The sequence below is a fragment of the Diabrotica virgifera genome, chromosome 9 (genome assembly GCF_917563875.1).
Source record: "Diabrotica virgifera virgifera chromosome 9, PGI_DIABVI_V3a".
Taxonomy (NCBI): domain Eukaryota; kingdom Metazoa; phylum Arthropoda; class Insecta; order Coleoptera; family Chrysomelidae; genus Diabrotica; species Diabrotica virgifera.
Genome location: NC_065451.1, coordinates 77,495,842 through 77,518,616, shown reverse-complemented (window position 1 = coordinate 77,518,616; position 22,775 = coordinate 77,495,842). Strand labels below are relative to the sequence as shown.

The 22,775-nt window shown below is 33.8% G+C and overlaps 1 long non-coding RNA gene across 1 annotated transcript; it reads left to right on the top strand.

Annotated features, from left to right (window-relative positions):
• Positions 1–9,927: 9,927 nt before the first annotated feature.
• On the top strand, positions 9,928–22,334 carry LOC126892830 (uncharacterized). Its single transcript, XR_007701016.1, has 2 exons — positions 9,928–10,112; positions 20,370–22,334. It is a non-coding gene; the product is annotated as an uncharacterized LOC126892830 (long non-coding RNA).
• Positions 22,335–22,775: the final 441 nt, after the last annotated feature.

Sequence of the window (22,775 nt, the reverse complement as noted above, 5' to 3'; positions counted from 1 at the left end):
TTACGTTCGAGTAGAACAAAAAGCAGATTTTTTTAAGGCTAAATGTAATATTATTGGAGTTTTTCCTGCAATTATTGATGTCTGCAAATTTGATTATACACCTTGCATTTTGTAAATTGGCTCCTGATGCAAACCCCTGTCACGCCAATGGAGTGTTTTTATGTGCCCAAAAAACGTGGATCACCTACGGCAATGGTTTTGTTTTCCGCTGGTGGTGTTGTTATCGTCCATGGTTGAATATGTCCTAATGGATATGTTCTATCGCTAATATGTAGGTTCTCTAATTGTTTGATAATTTTTCTTAAATCCTGATATACTTTAATATCTTTTTGTAACTCAATGACTTTCTCTTGAAACTGTGCAACTTTATGTCTATACTCACTCAAAGACATGACGCTACTAAAAAAATTTTCTTGCATATATTAGTAAAGATACATAAATGTCTTTATGGTATGATGTTTTAATTTTTCTATATTACTCACCAGCAAAAATTCCGTATTTATGCATTTCAGAAAAAAAAAATACAGTGACGCATTTCTACAACACGCTATTCAACTTAATGCTGACTATACATACTCCCTTAAAAATGCAGTCACGTTGAATCGCCATACTTGACCTTTTTTTGACCTGTAAAAATACAATTTGCATAATAACAACTTATATACATCAGGGTTAACCTTTTTGACCTGTAGTTTGATAACAACTTATTTACATCAGACTTGAATTTTTTGACCCGTAAAAATGCAGTTTGCATAACAACTACGTATTGACGTCAATCATTTGTTAAAAAATAAGATGTTTGGATCCTAATTAATAATTTGACTTTGAAAATTACAAATAGCTAAATTGCATCAGACTTGATTTTTTAATCTGTAAAATGCAGTTTGAATAACAACTACTTATTGACGTCAATTAAACAGTAAAAATAAGTACATCATAATCAATAATTTGACTTTGAAAATTGCAAACAGACTACTTGATTTTGCATCGTAGTGACTTTGAAATAAAATCACGTTGAATAACATTAATGAAGTCACGTTGAATCGCCATATTTTTTTGACCTGTAAAAATACAATTTGCATAATAACAACTTATTTACATCAGGGTTAACCTTTTTGACCTGTAGTTTGATAACAACTTATTTACATCAGAGTTAACCTTTTTTGACCTGTAGTTTGATAACAACTTATTTACATCAGACTTGAACATTTTGACCCGTAAGTCAATCATTCGTTAAAAACAAGATGTTTGGATCATAATTTGATTTTGAAAATTACAAATAGCTAAATTGCATCAGATTTGATTTTTTAATCTGTAAAATGCAGTTTGAATAACAACTACTTATTGACGTCAATTAAACAGTAAAAATAAGTACATCATAATCAATAATTTGACTTTGAAAATTGCAAACAGACTACTTGATTTTGCATCGTAGTGACTTTGAAATAAAATCACGTTGAATAACATTAATGAAGTCACGTTGAATCGCCATATTTTTTTGACCTGTAAAAATACAATTTGCATAATAACAACTTATTTACATCAGGGTTAACCTTTTTGACCTGTAGTTTGATAACAACTTATTTACATCAGAGTTAACCTTTTTTGACCTGTAGTTTGATAACAACTTATTTACATCAGACTTGAACATTTTGACCCGTAAGTCAATCATTCATTAAAAACAAGATGTTTGGATCATAATTTGATTTTGAAAATTACAAATAGCTAAATTGCATCAGATTTGATTTTTTAATCTGTAAAATGCAGTTTGAATAACAACTACTTATTGACGTCAATTAAACAGTAAAAATAAGTACATCATAATCAATAATTTGACTTTGAAAATTGCAAACAGACTACTTGATTTTGCATCGTAGTGACTTTGAAATAAAATCACGTTGAATAACATTTTTTCGCTTACGCGTAAAAATCTTTCATTTAACCTTCCATGATATCAATATTTTAGTATTTAAAGCTGCGTGTACTGGTAGAAATTATCAGTTTACTTCAAGGTTTTGAAAGTTCAGTTTTAAAAATGACCGGAATTCCAACTACATTGGTTGTCACTACAACGGATGAAAAAAATTTACCATTAGAGGACCTAATGGTTTTTGTTAAGCATATATTTAGGTACGTACTTTTTTATTTACTTATTTCTTAATCTATATGTATAATTTGATGTGTTTTTTTTTTGACCTGTTACAATTTTGAATAACAACAAATTTACTTTAAACTTGACCTTTTTTTTGACCCGTACAATGCAGTTACTATATAAATCTATGCATATTCAGTCTGATATGTGTATTCCAAAAGTAGAACTAGCGAAAGATGGGAGTTCAAAGTTGTGTAGTTGAGTTTGAGAAGAAGCAGCGCAAAAATGCAGCTAAACGACTCCTAATCAGCGAATATCACTTTTACCATCCACGGGACGACGTTCCACAACCAAGAATTAGAATACTTCATCTTGAACCTTGCAGAGATGCAGACTACCCAGTCCAGAGGGGGAGACAATTACCGTTTCCACTAGTCGACCATGTCAGACACCAACTATTTTAATTTTATTATAATACTTATTTAATATATTTTTTTATGTGATTCTTGTTTTTTTTTTCTTAGCATTAACGTACAATTATTTTTTATAGCTATGGTGTCACAGACATAAGGATGTCTGAAGACCGAATCCTTATCATTCTGAGCTATTCACCTAGGGCCGTAACATTGCGGAAAAAATTCAATAAGATGCCCGTCCGCTATGTCCGGACGAAGGTGGAGAATGAAAGAGAACTGAGCGTCTTGGAACGATTGATGAATTCATACAAATTCAATATCCTCGATGAAGAGGAACTAGATGCACCACCAAAAAAGAAATTATCAATCACGGATGTTTATAGTGATGATGATGATGACGATGAAGATGAAAGTACTCGTAAGAAATTTAAAAAATAGTATTGTAGTATGTATCTAAAATAAACAATAAACAACTAATTTTTTCTTAGTCTTATTTTATTTTTTTAAGTTTTTTATAACATAATAAATGTATCAAATTCTTTTCTGTATCGTCCATTGTCAATGTTGCAATCCTTAAAAATTGAGATGAATCCATAATTTGTTTTCCAACAGATTGAACACATGTCTTTAAATTGATCAAACGTCATATCTGTTCCAACATGATCATTATATATATGTTTTAAATTTAAATCGTCTTGCTTAAATATAATTAAAACATTTGCATTGTCTCTTATAAGATGTTTTGGAATTTTTGCATAACTCTGACTCAAATAAAATGGATCCACTTGAGAATGTCTAGACATGCTGAAATATTCTCTAATCACATCTTGGTTATCACATGCCACATCATCAAAAATAAAAATTGAGTTTGACTTAGCTTCAGACGGGTGCATTATATCAGCACTTCCACTATAAGTATAGTGTCCTATTCCTTTAATGGGTTCTAACAACTTTTCTAAATACTTGTATTTAGGTTGCATTAATGATTTTGAATAAATATACACATTTTCAAATTTCAATCCATTAGAATGCTCAAGCAAATTTATCATCACATTCGTTTTTCCACAATTTGAAGGACCAACTATTATACATCTAACTGTGGACGGAAATAAGATGCCATGTTTATCACATGTGGTTTTAACTGGTTCTAATAAATTGTTTTCCACATCAAGCGTGGTATGTTGTTTGACTAGCTTCATGTCTGGTTCTATTTGAATAGAAGAAAATTTTTGCTTAAATCATGTATTGAAAATGAAATTTGTTCTCATCTATTTATATTGTTTTATTTTACCACCAATTGAGTTTCAAGAATACAGATGAGGCTAGGCTAGGCTAGGCCGGGCGACCACCCTATACTTTTTTACTGAAAAGAAGAAGAGATCTTGCGATAAGCGACCACTTTTGCACTCAGCGTACAGGGTGGTCCCGGGAAAGAAGAAGAAAAAACTTCTTACAAGCCTCTGGTCATTGTTGTTAATCACTTCTTCATGCAATTATTGCGTCATACAGGTATACAGGTGACAATAGGTTTGCGTCATACAGGTATACAGGTGACACACAGGTAAAAGCAGGTGACAACGTTCTTACACCCTCTGGTCATTGTTGATCACTTCTTCGGGCACGAAGAAGAAGAGATCTTGAGATAAGCGATGAGTTCTTACAACCCTCTGGTCATTGTTGATCACTTCTTGTACTTCTTGTACACACTCAAGGTCAAATCAACCCTCTGGTCATTGTTGATCACTTCTTCGGGCACGAAGAAGAAGAGATCTTGAGATAAGCGATGAGTTCTTACAACCCTCTGGTCATTGTTGATCACTTCTTGTACTTCTTGTACACACTCAAGGTCAAATCAACCCTCTGGTCATTGTTGATCACTTCTTCGGGCACGAAGAAGAAGAGATCTTGAGATAAGCGATGAGTTCTTACAACCCTCTGGTCATTGTTGATCACTTCTTGTACTTCTTGTACACACTCAAGGTCACCCAAGGTCATATCATCACATCTATACGTTCCAATTCCGAGACCCTGATGGACAGGTTACCAAAGTGTCCCAGTACCCCGCCTATCTATTACTCACATGTTCCTAGAGGTTGGGTTGAACGCGCGTGTGTGTGTGTGTGTGTGCATTCACTCTCTCTTGAATTTTACTACTCATCGATCGCTCACGTACGAGCCGTGGCTTCGGCCGCTTCCTCGGCCATTGGCCGCCTATAGGCGAAATGCCTCGTGTTCTATAGTATCTGTGCTGCTGCTTTCTTCTACTACAAAACTGCGTTCACATTTCAACAACCTACAACGCCATTAGTCTTTCAGGGTGCCAGATTAAACAAATTCTGAATGAAAGATACGGAAAGGCATCCAAGGAGGGGAAGTTATAGTACGAACCCCTCACTTGGGACACAGCACAAACTTCCAACTATTACATGGAATGGACAGCATCATGGAGGTGGGCTTCGCATCTTTACCTTGAGCCACTTTTACACCCCCAGATGACAGTTATACTGCATTGTTTTTATTATGAATAACGCAATTTTGCAGTGATATTTTGTATTAAATAAAGTTTTAATAAATATTTTCTCAGTATTTTTGGCAGTTTCTATCAAAATTTTCCAACACACTTTTCTTCAAAACCTGACGTGCTGAAAAAAAACTAAGTGCAGATTCGTGATCAGCACACCCCATTTACTATAAGACACCTATTAAACTTAAAACACTTTTTCATGAAAAAAAAAATGTAGGCCTGTGTAATTTATCTTTGTACTTGTTGGTTAATTGCCAGACTTCAGCTCCATAGGTTAACACTGGTTTAAATATTGTGTTGTAAATTAGTTTTTTATTTTCTGTTATTATATTTTTTTGCCACAGTACCAAATTCAGGGCTCCTATCACCTGTTTTCCCTTTACTATCCTTTCTTGAATATTTTCTTAATTTCGTCCTGTACTAGTTAGTTTTATTCCTAGATATATTTATTCATTGCAGCTTGTAATTGTCTCTTGTTCCAGATTCCAGGTGTAATTACTACATATTAAAATATGGGCACACCAAATAAAAAAGAGGTAAGTAACCAATACAGGGTGTAACAAAAAGGCGGTCAAAATTTTAGATAAACAAGGTGACTGCTTTAAATACCTGTGCGACAAATTTCCTGCACTTTCTGAAGCTAAACTTGGAGAAGGAATTTTTGTAGGCCCTCAAATTCGAGCCTTAAAATCGGACAGATTGTTCCTGAATACAATGACCCAAGATGAATCTGAAGCATGAAGTTCTTTCGTAGAAGTCATAAACGGTTTCCTTGGAAATAACAAGTCTCCAAACTATAAAGAAATTGTAGAAAACATGGTCAAAAATTATAAAAATCTGGGATGCAATATGAGCGTCAAACTTCATTTTCTGGATTCCCACGTCGACTATTTTCCCGAAAATCTTGGAGCTGTCAGCGAGGAGCAGGGGGAGAGGTTCCATCAAGATATAAAGGAGATGGAGAGACGGTACCAAAGAAGATGGGATATAAGAATGATGGCTGATTACTGCTGGACCTTAAAGAGGGACTCGATCACAAAAATCCATAAAAAGAAAACTACCAAACGCAGTTTTCACGGAAAACTAGAACGACTTTATAAAAAAAATAAACTGCATTGTTTTTATTATAAACAACGCAATTTTGCAGTGATATTTTGTATTATATAAAGTTTTAATAAATATTTTCTCAGTATTTTTGGCAGTTTCTATGAAAATTTTCAAACACACTTTTCTTCAAAACCTGACGTGCTGGAAAAAAACTAAGTACACATTCGTGATCAGCACACCCCATTTACTATAAGACACCTATTAAACTTAAAACACTTTTTCATGAAAAAAAATGTAGGCCTGTGTAATTTATCTTTGTACTTGTTGGTTAATTGAAAGACTTCAGCTCCATAGGCTAATACTGGTTTAAATATTGTGTTGTAAATTAGTTTTTTATTTTCTGTTCTTATATTTTTTTGCCACAGTACCGAATTCAGGGCTCCTATCAAATGTTTTCCCTTTACTATCCTGTCTTTAATATTTTGTTCATTTCGTCCTGTACTAATTAGTTTTATTCCTAGATATATTTATTCATTGTAGCTTGTAATTGTCTCTTGTTCCAGATTCCAGGTGTAATTACTACGTCTTAAAATGGACAGACCAAATAAAAAAGAGGTAAGTAACCAATACAGGGGTAACAAAAAGGCGGTCAAAGCTTTATATAAACAAGGTGACTGCTTTAAATACTCGTGACTGCTTTAAATACTCGTACCTGTGCGACAAATTTCCTGCACTTTCTGAAGCTAAACTTAAAAAAAGAATTTTTGTAGGCCCTCAAATTCGAGCCTTAAAATCGGACAGATTGTTCCAGAATACAATGACCCAGGATGAATATGAAGCATGGAGTTCTTTCGTAGAAGTCATAGACGGTTTCCTTGGAAATAACAAGTCTCCAAACTACAAAGAAATTGTAGAAAGCATGGTGAAAGATTATAACAATCTGGGATGCAATATGAGCGTCAAACTTCATTTTCTGGATTCCCACGTCGACTATTTTCCCAAAAATCTTGGAGCTGTCAGCGAGGAGCAGGGAGAGAGGTTTCATCAAGTATAAAGGAGATGGAGAGACGGTACCAAGGAAAAGGGGATATAAGAATGATGGCTGATGACTGCTGGACCTTAAAGAGGGACTCGATCACAAAAATCTACCAAACGCAGTTTTCACGGAAAACGAGATCGATTTTATAAAATAATGATGAAAGCCTGGCAATTAAAGGTAAAACTTTAGAACAAGTAGAAAACTACAACTATCTTGGCACAATAATAAATCACATAAACGAGTACTCCAAAGAAATCAAAGTTGGAATAGAGAATGCTAGAAGAAACTTCAATAAAATGAGAATACTTTGTGCAAGAGAACTGAAATTAGACTGGAGAGATAGACTGGCAAGTGTTATATTTTCTCGACTGCTTTACGGGATAGAAGCATGGACACTTAACGCATCGACTACTAAAAAGTTGGAAGCATTTGAACTGTGGGTGTATAGAAGAATCCTGAAGATATCATGGACCATATAACAAACAACGAAGTCATGAGAAGAGTCAACAAAAGACTGGAAATATTGGAAACCATCAAGACACGAAAGCTGCAGTACCTGGGGCATGTTATGCGTAATGAGATACAACATACTCAGTTGATTATACAGGGGAAAATCCAGGGCAAGAGAAGTGTAGAAAGGAGACGAATCTCGTGGTTGCGTAACTTGAGGGAACGGTACGGATGCACATCAACCGAACTATTCAGAGCAGCAGCATATAAGATCAGAATAGCCATGATGATTGCCAACCTCCGTCGCCGAGATGGCACGTGAAGAATTGCCTATTGTAAATTATAATTATGTATTGAAAAATAAAATAAAAACTATTAAACGCACCCAACATGTCTGTAGGCATTTGAACGACGCGCAGAGCCAAGACCAATTGCCAAACTCAATAAATTTAAATCAATTTTATCCAAAAAACTTTTTTCTATAATTGCCATTTTGTTAATTTTGTAAAATATATTTTATTTTGATTTTTTAAATTTAATTAACCTATTCTGGGCCCACCACTGGTAACGTCACTTTGACGTAAAAGGTGTGATTAAACGAGAAAAAAGTCAAAAATTGGGCTCTGAATATTAAACGGTGTAAAATAAAATAAACCAGTGATGAGCAAAGTACGGCAGCGGCCAACACCGTCCCGCCGGACTATTCATTCGGACCCACCGGGCTATTCATTCTGGCCCGCGACATGGTTTGGAGTAATCCCAAAAATTATACAACATAAAACTGTATTTTACCTACGTTCAGCCCATGCACTCGCCGCACGGTGGTCCAAAATCACGAAAAGCTTTATTCATTTTAGAAAAATAAAAAAACACCTATGTAAGGAAGTTTAGGGATTCATGGTTGGCACAATTTTCTTGGCTTAAATAGAACCCAATGGCTAGAAAATTTGCAAGGTCTGCAATGAGTCAATCGAAGGAGGTAAAACACATTTAGAGAAACATCAACAAAATTCCCGACACAAGCAATTATCAAGGCAAGTCACAAGTAGGGATGGCAACGATGTATCGATAAATTGAATTTATCGATATATTTTAAAATTTTATCGATATTTTTATATCGATATTCAACTTTCGATTTATCGGAAAATATATCGATATTTGAGATTCAATATATCGCCCACACAAGATTAATATGCCATATTGGCAAGACATAAAATTATAATAAAATCTTATAATATAAATCATATCCTTATTTTTTTGAGACGCTTAGTATATTATAGGTACTAAAGAAATATTCTACTCTACTACACTATAGAAATATCATAATCAAGATTTTCGACCAGTATTATTTTATTTGAATGTTGTATACCCACCCTTGCCCTTAACTTGTTGTCCAAGGTGCAGGTAGTATATACCATATTTTTTAACTTTTAACAATGTTTTTCAAGAGGACAGGCTATGTAAACCCTAATAAAACGATCTCAAATTTACCATTTGTCAGGTCGTTCTATAAAGTTTTAAAATAATTGTATTGTATTGACAAAAACCCTAAAACTCAAGATGTCAATATTACTGGTGTTGGAAGGAGCAACTGCTACCAAAACAAGGAACCACTTAGCAGGCAAACGGTTGTCAAAATTAATATTTTTGAATTCACTGCCACAAGAATTAAATTTATTTTGAATATATATATTCATAAATACATACATAAGACATAAATTTATATAAACATACATATAATTGTAATTTAAGTAATTTTTAATATAATAGTTTTAAAAATTCTGTATTGATACTGTATGTTCTTCTTTACTGATACTCTGTATGTATTAAAAATATTAAAGGATTTTATATGTAAGTGCATCTTTACTTTTAAATTTTGAAGAAAACCTCATCCTTTTGTTTATTATTTTGTATAATTTACTGTTTTAATAGTTTATTTTAGTAATTCTTTTATTTTATTTAATTATATAAGAATATATCGATATATCGCACCTATCGATATTTTTTCTCTGATATATATCGTATATCGATATCTTCATTCGATGTATTATATGATACAATATATCGATGTACAATTTGTTTTTGCCATCCCTAGTCACAAGTACTGGCAATATAGAAAACCTATTACAAAAAAATTAACAACATGCTTTATTAACTTCCGTTAAAAAAGCAGAATGGTAATTAGTTATGGGTCTTGTCGTAAAGCATAACAGTCCAATGTTACTTATGGATGACGTACCAAAATTGTTAGAGTCGAGGGTGCCGGATTCTATAATAATTAAATCATTGGCTTGTGGTAGAACAAAACCAACAAACATGATTCCTTATGTTGAAAAGAGAAGCACGATCAGTTTGTGACGTTCCGTCACTTATCTAATTAATTATTAATGGGAACACCTTATTGGATTATTGTTAAAATTATTTTCTTATAATATTAAAAACCCGTTCGCACAAAATTCCCTTAGCGACGTCATACTGGGTGTATCGTGGCCACATTGATATTTCGTGAGGTTGGTACTGACGCCTGTCGCCAGCTGTCACGAGGTCGGAACGGTGAAGGGAGGCCATTGACTTGGGAGTGTTATGTGAGTGCAGATGGCGGCGTGAATTTCTTTGTAAATTAAATAAGTTATTTCCTGTTGCATAGTTCAATTATTGCTATTGCAAGTTATATTTGTTTTTTTGGGTGAATTAAAGTGACGGAATCATGGAACTGTAAGAAAACGGATCTCACGCCGGTATGTTTTTTATAATAGTTTTTAAGATGGTATCATAATTTTGGCAATTATAGTTCTCATTATAGATTTAATTTAAATCAAGTCATCGATTGGTTTTATGTAGAATATTGCAGTTTCTATAATGTATCCAGAAAAGATCTTTAATAATATTCTTAATATGTGGTTATGTTCATCAAAATTTTCCAGTTCTGAAACTTTTTCTGACAAAAAAAAATTTCTTTGTTTTGAAAAGTTCTTCCTGAAACCTATTAAATTTTACTTCATAGACTTCATAATTCTTTTCCCATATCTAGTATGTTCATATATTTTTACAGTACCTATTTCTTTATACAAAACATGTACAACTTCCTTTGAAAAAAAAAACCAAATATATTATTTGTTAAGATAAAAAAAAAAGACATTCTACATGTAAATTGTAATTCTCCTTGTCTATTCGAATCAAGGCCATATTTGTTAAAAGTCTTATCACAACCCATGGTTAAAATGTCAAGCTAGATAGGTTTTTTGGGTCAATGAAAGGTCGGTTTTTTGGAGTCTTCTAAAAACCTCCTCGTTAACTTGTCTTCTTACTGCTCTTTCAAACCTGTTTTATTAGAAATAAACTGGGAATATTTTTGTTTTTAGCCATTCTGGAGAAATCTCATTACTGATGGTAAACCCTCTCTAACACCGAGAGCAGACACTTCCAACGTTCGATCAATCAGGGAACCAGCCAAAGGATACCGTCTCCCATTTGTTTTTGTATTGATTCATCATCCTGCACCCTCCGAGGGTAGTTTCATTAGCTATTGGGCAGTTGCACCACTTCGGTGATAACTTCGTTCCACGGATTTGGTACCAGACACCAAGGATCGTTGTTGGAACATGTGAAAAGGGGTTTGTTTTGGGGGACATTTGTTCATACCAGTTAAAGACATATTTTTTTTTCTAGTAATATTCAGGACATTTCATACTTTCATAATTTAATTACACATATATGTTTTTCTTTCTCCACAAATTTAAGTACATTTTAGATATAACAGCCATACCTTACAGTTAGTAGTGTTCCCCAAATTTATATAATTCCTGGTAGAAGTTTCGAGCTCGAATATTCTCCACCTACATGTTCTTTTCACTTGGTTTGTATTAATTTTAGACTTGTTTCCTCATTTAATTTAAAAATAATATTAGTTCAATTCACCTAAATTTAAAATCATTTAACTTGCTTCATAATTTTCAATTTTTATTAGATTTTTTGGTAAATATTATTTAACTTTCGCTATTAAACTTTTTATATAAAATTCGAATAAATCCCTAGTACCCATCCCCTCAGGAAGGTACTAGTTTTACTTGCTGTTAGTATTTAGAACCACTAGTCAGAAAAGGATCTTTGTATCCAGTACTAAGTTGGTTCATTTAGGGACTTGTTACCCGTCAACTCATTGAGAGTTGTATAATATATATTATATACATTAGGTATTTTCATTGTTCTAATATCAGGTAGTATTCAATTAGGGTGTACGTATTACAATCGTACAAGTGTTATTTGGTGAAGGGTTCATACTAATCTAGGTGTAGTTTGTACTTCCTATATTAGATGTACTCATTTGTAAAATTTTCTAACCTCATTCACATTATGGTTACATTATTTAATTGTATAAATCTGTAAATGACTTTCACTAGTATCTACCATTTCTTGTCATTTTAGAGTCACATACTAGTCACTTGTTTTAACTCAGAGATTGTGAATATCTAGTAGTTATATTTAATAAATATATACATTTATTGTGAATTTTTTTTAATTCTTTAAATTTATACATTTAATATACTTGTACTACAAATTTAATATACTCTATAGCAGCGTAGAATACCTGGAAGAGTGTTAACCTAGTTAGCCTTCTTCTGGCGCCCAAAAATTTATTCTATTTTCATTATATTATTATATTTACTCTATCTATCTTCTGAACATTATCTTAATATCTTCTTTTCTAGCCATCATTATCATTTCCTTTAATTTATTGTCTGGTCAAAAATAGGCGTGCAAATTGGCAGAATCCTTCCTTGAGTGTCAAGTGGCCATTCTCTTGCATATTTAGCTAGCCATTCAAGTTACATTTATCTATTCATAATTTTTTCATCCCCTTTCTCTATCAAGTATACTGTTTTCATTTGCATAGTTCCATACTAGTACTACTGCAAAGTAGTATTCTAGTTACTTCGGCTTCTTCAACGTAGAAGCCATCCATTAAGTAGGTCTTCTTTTTCCTACGTCTGTTTGGAGTTTATCACTCTCTGTGCATTCACTCCAATAGAAAATCTTCTTCTTTCTTGTTACATCGGCTTCCCAACGTGGTGCCTTATTTTTGGTCTAAGACAGTATTCATTTAGGTCATTTCTTTTCTTTTATCTGAAGTTTCTTTGTTATTTCCGTTGGTATATCTATACTCATTTTATTACTTATTTATTTTATCGTTAATATTTTCTGATATTTATCAGGTATTCTTATACGCTGTATTTATTTATTTTTTTTCCATATTTTGAGACCTCATTATAGTTTATGATTGTGCAACTCACATTCTAGATTAGATTTTGTATTTTATTGGGAACTTATATTTAATATTGCTATTACTTATATTACATACAACATATATTTTATTCCTCCATCCAATAGTGGTATATTTGGAGGTACACTTAAGCGTTGATCATATATATTTTTTTTCTAGAGTGGTAGTAAGTTACATATAACTAAAAATTTATTTCCAGTATTTAGGTACTAGATTTTCTTAAGTATACTTTATTTACTGGATCATTTATTTATTTACTTGATCTTATTTATTTATTCGCTTATATACCTGATAATATATATTTGCTGGCCGTTTTGATTTTGTTGGTGTGTTGCTAATCTTTTCTCAGTACTTATATATTCTGCGTGCAAACTTAGTTATATTTCATACTTCTGATCTTTGGACTGTTTGTCAATAATTTTGTTATCATCATGTGTGCTTTTAAAGTGGAACATCTTCTGGTGGACGAATTGGACTATGAGTTGAATATTAGGGACGTAGTACCAGAGGAGTCGGCAACAGTCGATAGAAAACGCAATCTTCTGCGGGGTGCTTTAAAACAAGAAGCAGGCAATAGGAGTTTTCTCCAAATTTCAGCTGCACATATTCCTTTTGAGGAACAACAGAAAGGAATCTCTGAAACATTAGACAGCTTGTCTAAAAAAATCGAGAAGTTTCGGGGAACTGTAAATGATGCAGAATACGCGCGATTAACATCTCGTTTAGCCCATATTTTTGGCCGTGTACACTTGTTACACTGTGCTACTGAAGAACAGGAACCTTTTAAGAAGTCTGTTTCTCTTAGAATATTAACCCTAGAGGGTGAACTTGATTCTAGAGTTAACCCCGTAGCTACCTCTACTCCTAATGCTCCCGTCAACGTATCTAGCTTCACCTACCCCAAACCTGTGCAAGTACACAAATGGGGTATTTCATTTTCTGGTGAAAAACAGCACACTGATGTAATGTCGTTTTTAGAAAGGGTTGAATGTCTTCGTGTGTCTAGAGGTGTCTCTGAAGAGGATTTGTTTGCTGCTTCTGCTGAACTGTTCACCGGTCCAGCTTTTACATGGTTTATGAATAATAGGGGTAGTTTTTCTTGTTGGTTGGATCTGATTAAAAGGTTGAAGTCAGATTTTCTTCCTTACTCATTCCAGGACGATTTACTAGATCAAATTAAAAATCATAAGCAGAAACCTGGGGAATCTGTTACTATGTTTATTAATACTATATTAGGTATGTGTAGTCGTCTAGACACTCCTTTGTCAGATTTATCTAAAATTAAAATTATCCTTAAGTGTCTATTACCCTTTTACCATCAACAATTAGCTCTGATGGACATTCAGAACATTGATGACCTCACTGTAAAGTGCAAACGTTTGGAGGAAACGTTATCCTGGTCTTCTCAACCTCCATCCACATCTAGATCCTCTTCTAATTCTTCTTCTCAGCCAACTTCCTTTAGGCAACGTTCTTGGCAAAATAAGGGTCATGAACATAATGTTTCTGTTGTCTGCTGGAATTGTGGTCAGGTTGGCCACCCGTTTTACAATTGTAGGATTCCTCAAACCCGTATTTTCTGCCATGGTTGTGGCCTAGAGAACACCCTTAAAAGGAACTGTTCTAAGTGTTCGGGAAACGAAATGTCGGAGTTCCGTCCCCTGAGCGTTTCTCCGTCCACCTCCCAATCAGGGAATCAAACTCCATCAGACAACGAGACCGTCGGCCCAAGCACACCCAGCAACTCAAACCCATCTTCCAGTCGGAAAGGGAAGAGAGTACCGTTCAAGAAACAAGCACACACCACAAATCAAAATCAGTCCAGAAATTAACTTTTTGTCAGGATACGTTGAATTCGCAGGGTTCACATGATTACAAATCCACAAATTCTTCTTTAATTAGTAGTGTTAAGCATAATAATAATTTTGATAGTGAAGTAGTTCCATATAACGGTTGTAGCCAACCAAATACTTTAGACTTAGATATTAATTCTCTATTGGTTAGGAAACAAAATGATAATAGGCCGTATCTACCTATACAAATTTTAGGACAACCGTGTTTAGCTTTATTAGATAGTGGCTCTAATATTTCTTTGATAGGGGCACATTCATTAAATTTATTGAAAATTGCTAATATTCCCATTATGCCCATTTCATCCTTGCAAGTATCTACAGCAGATGGTACAGTTCAGTCTATTACAGGCAAACTCCAAATTGAAATCACAGTGGCAAACTTATGTAGGCAAATTACATTTTATGTTATTCCTTCTGTACAGAATTCTATAATTTTAGGTATGGACTTCTTCAATGCATTTAATAGCACCTTAAGTTGTTCTGATTTTTCTTTTTCCATATCTGAATTCAATCTGTCTACTCTTAGTGCTATTCATGATTTTTCCAGTTTATCTAGTGCTGAACAAAGGCAATTGGAGAATATGATCTCTCAGTTTACTACTATTTCTTCAAATGACAAACTAGGTCGTACTTCATTAATATCTCACACTATTGAGGTGGGAAATCCTACTCCCTTCAGATTATATCAGTATCCCATACCTCAAGCCTGGCAGGCAGATTTAGAAAAAGAAGTAGATTCGATGCTTGCTTTAAATATCATAGAACATTCAACGTCGTCCTATTGTTCCCCACTCTGGTTAACAAAGAAGAAGGATGGATTCTTCAGGATCTGCTTTGATGGTCGAAAACTAAACAGTATCACCACTAACAGGGATGCTTATCCAATTCCCCGAATCGACGTGATTTTGAGCAAACTTCAGAATGCCAAATATATCTCTTCGATTGATTTGTCTAAGGCCTTCTTACAGATCCCACTGAGTGAAGAGAGCAAGAAGTATACTGCTTTTGCTGTCAGTGGTAAAGGACTGTTCCAGTTTGTCACCATGCCTTTCGGTCTTGTTTCTGCTCCCCAGACAATGTGTCGTCTGATGGATTTAGTCATTGGTCCACAGTTAGAGCCCTATGTTTTCTATTATTTGGACGATATTTTGGTTGTCACCCCTGATTTTTCCCTTCATATGGAAATTTTAGATAAGTTGTTTTTACGTCTTAAGGAAGCTAATTTAACGATTAATTTGGATAAGTGTCAGTTTTGTCGCCCTAGTCCTAAGTTTTTGGGTTATGTTGTTGATAATCAGGGTCTAAGGACTGATCCTGAGAAAATAGTTGCTATTAAGAATTTCCCTATACCTAAGACCACCACCCAAGTCCGTAGGATATTGGGAATGTGTGGATATTATCGCCGGTTTGTACCTTCGTACTCTACCTTGTTGTCACCCCTTACTGATCTTCTGAAGAACAGGAAAAAAGGGCAGACCATTACTTGGACTCCTGAGGCCGATGAAGCTTTTAGGCGCGTTAAAGAGGCTTTAACTAGCGCACCGGTTATGATGTCACCTAATTTTAACGAGCATTTTTATTTGATGACTGATTGCTCTAATACTGCTTCTGGTGGCGTGTTGTTTCAGTTGAAAGATGGCTCTGAACATCCCATAGCCTACACGAGTAAGAAATTAAATAAGGCCCAGAAAAACTATTCCACCACGGAGAAAGAACTCTTAGCTATCATACATGGGTTAGAAGCATTCCGTTATTATTTAGAGGGTCGTAATTTCACTATAATTACGGACCATAGTTCCTTGGTATGGCTTCATAGTATGAAAAACCCATCTCAGAGACTTTCCCGATGGATACGCAAACTGGCTGCCTATTCATATAAAATTGTTCATCGAAAGGCCAACGGTGTAGTGGTTGCTGATGCTCTTTCCCGTGTCCATGATCTTAATGTTTTAGATTTGTCCACATTAACTCCTGATGAGTGGTATCACAATATGATTGATAGGGTCACTCAAGACCCACAAAATTATCCTGATTTTAAGGTAGAGAACAATATACTGTACAAACACATCTTAAGTCCTATAGAGTCCTTATCCAATATGTCGGAGTGGAAAATAGTTGTACCTACACCAAATAGGGAAAATATTCTGCATATGTTTCATGATGAAGTTACAGCTGGTCATTTTGGGTTTTATAAGACTTATCACCGTATTGCTGAATTATATTATAGGCCTGGCATGCGGAAGTCTATTAAAAAGTACATTTCTAAATGCATGGTTTGTGCTACTTGTAAACCAAGTAATTTACCACAAGCTGGACTTATGGGGTCCTTCAGGAACATTAATTTTCCTTGGCAGATGATCTCAATGGATCTCATTGGACCGTATCCTCGGAGCTACAAGGGTAATACCTATTGCTTGGTAGTTGTGGATTATTTCACCAAATTTCCTTTAGTTTGTCCTCTTCGTCAGGCCACAACTCCAGCAATTTTGAAATATTTGGAGGAACAAGTCTTTTTGGTGTATGGTGTTCCCCAAATTGTGTCATGTGACAACGGTCCTCAGTTTGTATCAAAGGCCTTTAAAGATCTTTTAGCTAAATATAAGGTTCAGAAGACCTTTTATAATGCTGCCTACCATCCTCAAGCCAATCATACTGAGAGAGTGAATCGCAGTATCGTCACAGCCCTTAGGTCCTATACATTCCCAGATCACAGAGCTTGGGATCAATATATCCATTCCATAGCTCAAGCCATAAGGACATCTGTCCATGAGGTGACCCAATGTTCTCCGGCATATCTCAATTTTGGTAGAAATGTTGCTTTATCTGGTGACTATTTTGGTGCAATTTCAGACACTTCCACAAATCTCCCTCAGATATCCGATAACCTTCATCGCTTAGATGATCTCCAGACTCTACCTCAAATTTTTTCTGACATTAGGAAGAAGTTAAAAACTTCCTATTTAAGGAACCAGCAGCAGTATAATTTGAGGAAAAGAGATCTGCGATTCTTCGTTGGAGATAGAGTGTTGAAGCGAAACTTTGTAAAGTCTAATAAGGGTGATGCTATTTCGGCAAAATTTTGCCAGAAATATATTCCCTGTACGGTTGTGAAGGTAATATCCCCTTTAGTGTATGAATTGAAGGACAATTCGACTAACAAACGAATTGGACAATTTCACATAAAGGATTTACTGCCTGATAACACCAGGGATGAGGTTGATTCGTCATCTTCGGAAGAAGATTAACTTTATAGGGTTGTTAGAGCTAACCTCTTCCTCTATTTGTCTTTAGCTCAATCCTTATTATTATTTGATATTATAGTCTAATGTTGTATTCACCATATAGGGCAGGTACATAGCAATTTTATCTTTTGGCATTGTTGTTAGCTGACTTCCAATTTAGGAATCATTAGGTTAATAATTTATGTAATACTCTTATGTATGAGCTTATCATTTTTTTTGTATTATTAATGGTGCCCTTTAATTACCATGAGTCAACATTTAGCAACTAATCCTGTCGGTAGGATTATCTATTTAATAAGAACTTCACTTGTATTTTTAGTGTGTACACCTCACACCTTATTATAGAAGGGTGTTGATTATTATAGATTTATATTTGAATATGTAGGCTCATACAAGTAAGTTGGTTTAATATTGATATTTATTATGGAACTATGGAACTAACGATATTATACACTACTTATCTCAGGTTGTGTGTTTTATTTTTGATATTTGATTACATACTATCTTTTAAATATATCCTTTATTATCTTCTTATTGGATTTGCCATATAGGAAAGATGTTGTGGGTCTTAATTTGATATTGGTTACTGTATTGATATTTGTCACGGATCTCTTGAATACTTTGTAATAATTTATATCTTTATGCCCTAGACAATATGATTCTGGAATTAGTTTGGAATTTTGATGTGTGTATGGATTTCTTCTTCTGAACTAGTCTGCCAATACTCTGTTAATTCTAGATAGTGAATACGTGGGTTCGAAATTCAGCAACTGATCACTGCTATCCGATTTCGTAACCTATGTCTTCATGGCAGAGTACGCAGACGTCTATTCGTCATCACATCCTTGTGTAATTAGTCTAATTATTCCAGTTACATGTTTACCATTTGATAGGGAAGTATTTAGTTTATATTATGTCTCGTACTTCATAGTATGTTTTGTTGTTGACTATCCCTATACATAGTAGTTCGTTAATTTGGTGTTTGGGGTGTTTAGACAAATGATTAATTTTTTTTAGTATTTTCCCACTTCTTTCCTTAGGCATCAGTTGTTGTTTAGATTCAGGAATATTTCCTGGATAATTCTATGTATGCGAGAACCCATGAATCTACAGTTTTATTTAAAATTGGTTGCACGTTCTCAACATATTTTTTTTTCTTTCTATCATGTATCATGGTGTCATAGAACTTGTAAGTTCTCTATTTAGATTTTATTATTACAATTGGTTCTTTACCTATGTTTGGTTATTCTAATACCCCTGTTGTAGCAAGATGCTATAATTAGTGTGAATACCAGCATGAACCAATTTTAGTTCATTTAGTATTAGTGAGAATTGGTCCAAAAATCTTTCTGATCGTTCTTCTTTGGATATGCTCTTATAAATCTGGTGTCCATTGATAGTCCGATTTTGGATTAAGTGTCCGATTCTTCACTTATTTTGTTTATTCGGTTGGATAGGTTCGTGTTACCGGATGTGGGTGTACGTAGACCTAATTTATTTCTATGATTTAGTATTGGTGTGAATTGGTCAATAAATCTTCCTGGTCGTTCTTCTTTGGATATGCTTTTATGAATCTGGTGTCCACTGATAGTCCGACTTTGGATGTCTTTGAGTGTCCGGTTCCACATTTATTTTGGTTAATGAGTTTGGATACCTTTGGTATGTTTATTATTTGTATTATTTGATATTGGTGAGAATCGTTCCATAAATCTTCCTGATTGTCCTTCTCTGGATATGCTAGTACGAATCTGGTGTCCATTGTTAGTTCAGTTTTGGATTAAGTGTTCGATTCTTCACTTATTTTAGTTATTGATTTCTTTGGTCTTACTTTAGTATATTTACTTGCGTTATTGTACGAATAGGCTCACACCTTTGCCTGGTTGTTCGTCCTTGGATATACACTTTATAAAGCTGATGTCCCTGGATAGTTCAATTTTGGATTTAGGGCCCATTCGACATTTATTTGTCATTATGAACTTTAGTAAATTATTTAGTTTATCTTTGGCTTTTAGACAAAATGCCGAGGATATCTTAATATCACTTCGAGTCATCTGTTGCGGTTCATGATATCTGCTGCAGTGACCATCCTGCTTTCTCCTGAGGCATGGTTTGTAGTTATTTGTAATCTTGCGAATCGACGAGAAATAATACACTACTACTACTTTAGTTTAATATTTAGAGATATAAAAAAAAAAAATTTGATTAAATTTTTTTTTCTCCCAGTAGGAGGAGAATGTGACGTTCCGTCACTTATCTAATTAATTATTAATGGGAACACCTTATTGGATTATTGTTAAAATTATTTTCTTATAATATTAAAAACCCGTTCGCACAAAATTCCCTTAGCGACGTCATACTGTGTGTATCGTGGCCACATTGATATTTCGTGAGGTTGGTACTGACGCCTGTCGCCAGCTGTCACGAGGTCGGAACGGTGAAGGGAGGCCATTGACTTGGGAGTGTCATGTGAGTGCAGATGGCGGCGTGAATTTCTTTGTAAATTAAATAAGTTATTTCCTGTTGCATAGTTCAATTATTGCTATTGCAAGTTATATTTGTTTTTTTGGGTGAATTAAAGTGACGGAATAATGGAACTGTAAGAAAACGGATCTCACGCCGGTATGTTTTTTATAATAGTTTTTAAGATGGTATCATAATTTTGGCAATTATAGTTCTCATTATAGATTTAATTTAAATCAAGTCATCGATTGGTTTTATGTAGAATATTGCAGTTTCTATAATGTATCCAGAAAAGATCTTTAATAATATTCTTAATATGTGGTTATGTTCATAAAAATTTTCCAGTTCTGAAACTTTTTCTGACAAAAAAAAATTTCTTTGTTTTGAAAAGTTCTTCCTGAAACCTATTAAATTTTACTTCATAGACTTCATAATTCTTTTCCCATATCTAGTATGTTCATATATTTTTACAGTACCTATTTCTTTATACAAAACATGTACAACTTCCTTTGAAAAAAAAAACCAAATATATTATTTGTTAAGATAAAAAAAAAAGACATTCTACATGTAAATTGTAATTCTCCTTGTCTATTCGAATCAAGGCCATATTTGTTAAAAGTCTTATCACAACCCATGGTTAAAATGTCAAGCTAGATAGGTTTTTTGGGTCAATGAAAGGTCGGTTTTTTGGAGTCTTCTAAAAACCTCCTCGTTAACTTGTCTTCTTACTGCTCTTTCAAACCTGTTTTATTAGAAATAAACTGGGAATATTTTTGTTTTTAGCCATTCTGGAGAAATCTCATTACTGATGGTAAACCCTCTCTAACACCGAGAGCAGACACTTCCAACGTTCGATCAATCAGGGAACAAGCCAAAGGATACCGTCTCCCATTTGTTTTTGTATTGATTCATCATCCTGCACCCTCCGAGGGTAGTTTCATTAGCTATTGGGCAGTTGCACCACTTCGGTGATAACTTCGTTCCACGGATTTGGTACCAGACACCAAGGATCGTTGTTGGAACATGTGAAAAGGGGTTTGTTTTGGGGGACATTTGTTCATACCAGTTAAAGACATATTTTTTTTTCTAGTAATATTCAGGACATTTCATACTTTCATAATTTAATTACACATATATGTTTTTCTTTCTCCACAAATTTAAGTACATTTTAGATATAACAGCCATACCTTACAGTTAGTAGTGTTCCCCAAATTTATATAATTCCTGGTAGAAGTTTCGAGCTCGAATATTCTCCACCTACATGTTCTTTTCACTTGGTTTGTATTAATTTTAGACTTGTTTCCTCATTTAATTTAAAAATAATATTAGTTCAATTCACCTAAATTTAAAATCATTTAACTTGCTTCATAATTTTCAATTTTTATTAGATTTTTTGGTAAATATTATTTAACTTTCGCTATTAAACTTTTTATATTAAATTCGAATAAATCCCTAGTACCCATCCCCTCAGGAAGGTACTAGTTTTACTTGCTGTTAGTATTTAGAACCACTAGTCAGAAAAGGATCTTTGTATCCAGTACTAAGTTGGTTCATTTAGGGACTTGTTACCCGTCAACTCATTGAGAGTTGTATAATATATATTATATACATTAGGTATTTTCATTGTTCTAATATCAGGTAGTATTCAATTAGGGTGTACGTATTACAATCGTACAAGTGTTATTTGGTGAAGGGTTCATACTAATCTAGGTGTAGTTTGTACTTCCTATATTAGAGGTACTCATTTGTAAAATTTTCTAACCTCATTCACATTATGGTTACATTATTTAATTGTATAAATCTGTAAATGACTTTCACTAGTATCTACCATTTCTTGTCATTTTAGAGTCACATACTAGTCACTTGTTTTAACTCAGAGATTGTGAATATCTAGTAGTTATATTTAATAAATATATACATTTATTGTGAATTTTTTTTAATTCTTTAAATTTATACATTTAATATACTTGTACTACAAATTTAATATACTCTATAGCAGCGTAGAATACCTGGAAGAGTGTTAACCTAGTTAGCCTTCTTCTGGCGCCCAAAAATTTATTCTATTTTCATTATATTATTATATTTACTCTATCTATCTTCTGAACATTATCTTAATATCTTCTTTTCTAGCCATCATTATCATTTCCTTTAATTTATTGTCTGGTCAAAAATAGGCGTGCAAATTGGCAGAATCCTTCCTTGAGTGTCAAGTGGCCATTCTCTTGCATATTTAGCTAGCCATTCAAGTTACATTTATCTATTCATAATTTTTTCATCCCCTTTCTCTATCAAGTATACTGTTTTCATTTGCATAGTTCCATACTAGTACTACTGCAAAGTAGTATTCTAGTTACTTCGGCTTCTTCAACGT